Source organism: Humulus lupulus, chromosome 3 (genome assembly GCF_963169125.1).
Source record: "Humulus lupulus chromosome 3, drHumLupu1.1, whole genome shotgun sequence".
Lineage (NCBI taxonomy): Eukaryota > Viridiplantae > Streptophyta > Magnoliopsida > Rosales > Cannabaceae > Humulus > Humulus lupulus.
Genome location: NC_084795.1, coordinates 132,584,553 through 132,587,513, shown reverse-complemented (window position 1 = coordinate 132,587,513; position 2,961 = coordinate 132,584,553). Strand labels below are relative to the sequence as shown.

Below are 2,961 nucleotides of genomic sequence, written 5' to 3'. Positions count from 1 at the left end.
TGGGTTGACTGGACGGGTCAGTGACTTGGAGGGCCAGCTTGCTGAGGCGGTTCGCCAGAGGGATGCTGCACTGGCCAAGGCCACATCGAGATCTTAGTCCAAAACTAGGCTTGAAGCCAATATTCATACCCAAAATGAGAAGATTAATGCTCTTTAGGCTGAGCTAGTAAATGCTGAGAATGGCATAGTCGAGCGCACATTGCACGACGTGTGGAGGACCAACTCTAATGTCAACCTATCTCTCTTTGGAGAGTATGTGACTGAGAAGACTGTTGAGTTGAAAGTCTAGGTGGAAACCCATAGGACCCTCTCCGAGGCTTATTTATTTATATATATATATATTACTATTGTGTAACTTGATAACTCTTGAATAAAGAGTTATTTCATGTCCTTTTGAACTTATAATTGTAGAAAAATCGGGGGTGATGTTAGTTTATTTTTAGCTTTTGTATCTAACTTTGGTGTTTTTATTATCTAAATTAAGTTTAATTATTTTTGTAGATTTTAATAGGTAATGGGATAAAGGTAGTAGTTTCATGGATAAATATTTGCACAAAGAATGAACTAACCAGTGAAACTATCTAAATTGAATTTTTGATGGCTGAATTATCAGGTTTTGCTGTAGCAAAATAGATTTTGCTGAAGCATTCTGATTAGGCAGTTTTTGGGCACATATAACATGTGGCAAGTCAATGGGTGAGCTGGAATATTGGCTGAGGTGCCAAGTACAGTAAGCATCGGTCAACATTTAGGAGAAAATGACAAAAGAAAAGAGGAACTCACGTTTTTTTAAGAAGAAAGCGGCAATATTGTACTTTTGGGGCTAAAGGAGGAAACCTAGATGATACTTAGAGAAGCATCAGCCAAAAGAAAAAATGAGACAGCCATTTTTGGAAAGAAAAACCAGCAAAGAAAAGAGAGAAACTCATAAATTAATAAGGAAGAAGGAGGATGAACAAAGAAAACTCAAGCATCATTTTGGATTTGTTCGTTCTACTATTCCTATACTTTATTTTTATATTTTCTGAGTTGATTTCTAATCTGAATATTATGGGCTGTTTTGATTGTAGATTAATGTTTATGAACTCAGCCATGAACTAATTTTTAGGTGGCTTGAATTGTTGATGAACCCTATGTTATAGTCTATCAATTTTTTTGCACTTTATTTTAGTAAAATCTTCCTTGTTCATTCAAGTGTGCTTATATTAATTTCTTGTATTTGTTTGGCCAGCAATGGCAAGTTATTTAATTATGTTTAATGTTGGAAAGACTAAATGTAATGGGAAGAACTTGGATGACACAAGTCATAATCTAGGTTGGGTTACGTTAGTAAGTAATATAGGGATATGTTATTTGCCTTGTGTAACTTTTGAGAATTAAACTTTGAATTGCATTCTTAAATCTGATTTTGGATAGGAATATGTTTAATTAGGTAGAAGAATTAATGTCATAAAATTTGGGAAAGTTTTATGAGTGTTTAAATGAATTCTTGTTAACCTTGGAGTTTTGCTAGAATATTGCTGCCGCAATCTGTCCGCAATTTGTTCAGGATGATTAATATAGGAGAATTCAGTAATTTAAGTCCATATATTTCTCTCAAATTTTTTGTTCAGTTCAGTTTTTAATTTCAGTATTTCCATCTTTTTAATATTTTGCTTAGTCTAAAAACAACCCATTTGATTTTTAGTACTTATAAGTTGTTTAGTAATTGTTTTGCTTATTTTTCTATTTTGCAATCCTTGTGGAGACGATTTACTTATTATTATATTACTTGCATATTTAAAATCAAAAATTAAATTTATCACAACAAGTTTTTGGCGCCGTTGCCGGGGATTGGAATTAGAAATTTTTGTAATATCAATTACTTGGAATTTTTCTTTCTTTCTTTGTTTGCTTGCTCTTGTGTTTTCTCAGGTGATTTACTATATGAACGAACAAGAAAACATTGAACTAGCTCCCATTGACCTTGAAATTGAAAGAATAATTAGAGGAAGACTAAAGGAACAATGGGTTCAAAATCACCTTAATATGGCTGAAGAGGTTGAAGGAGTTGAGGGTGCTAATAATGTCACTAACGCAATTGCTATGGCTAATGATAGAGAGAGATCCATAAGGGAGTATGCTGCCCCCATGTTTAATGAGTTCAATTCGGGCATTGTTAGGCCTGAAATTCAAGCACCCCAATTCGAGTTAAAGCCCGTTATGTTCCAAATGTTGCAAACAGTGGATCAATTTATTGGGCTGCCTACTGAGGATCCTCATCTTCATCTTCGTTCATTTTTGGAGGTGAGCAATTCTTTCATGCTACAAGGAGTGAGTAATGAAGCCCTAAGGTTGAAATTGTTCCCTTTCTCTTGAAGGGATCGAGCTAGAGCTTGGCTCAACACCCTTCCTTCCAACTCAGTGACTACATGGAATGAGTTGGCTGAAAAATTCTTGATGAAGTACTTTCCTCCCACCAAAAATTCCAAGTTTCGCAACGAAATCATGTCATTTCAGCAACTAGAAGATGAATCATTTTGTGAAGCTTGGGAGAGATTCAAGGAGTTATTAAGGAAATGCCCACACCATGGGATTCCGCATTGTATCCAAATGGAAACATTCTATAATGGGCTCAATTCTTCCACTTGCATGGTGTTAGATGCTTCAGCTAATGGATCTATTCTCTCTAAGTCCTACAATGAAGCCTATGAGATTTTGGAGAGGATAGCTAGCAATAATTATCAATGGTCCAATGCTAGAGCCTCAACAAGTCAAAAAGTGGCTGGTATACTTGAATTGGATGCATTGACAGCTTTGACCGCTCAAGTTTCTTCAATGACTAACCTTCTCAAGAACATGAGTTTGGGGGAATGGTACAAGCAACTGCTGTGGGACAAGTTGCCGATGTATGTTGTGTTTATAGTGGAGATGGGCACACATTTGGGAGTTGTCCTTCGAATCCCGCTTCAGTTTGTTATG

At 35.9% G+C, this 2,961-nt stretch overlaps 1 non-coding gene across 1 annotated transcript; it reads right to left on the bottom strand.

Moving 5' to 3' along the window:
* Positions 1-2,469: 2,469 nt before the first annotated feature.
* LOC133828186 (small nucleolar RNA R71) lies at positions 2,470-2,576 on the bottom strand. The gene has a single exon (XR_009890821.1). It is a non-coding gene; the product is annotated as a small nucleolar RNA R71 (small nucleolar RNA).
* Between the last annotated feature and the right edge of the window lie 385 nt (positions 2,577-2,961).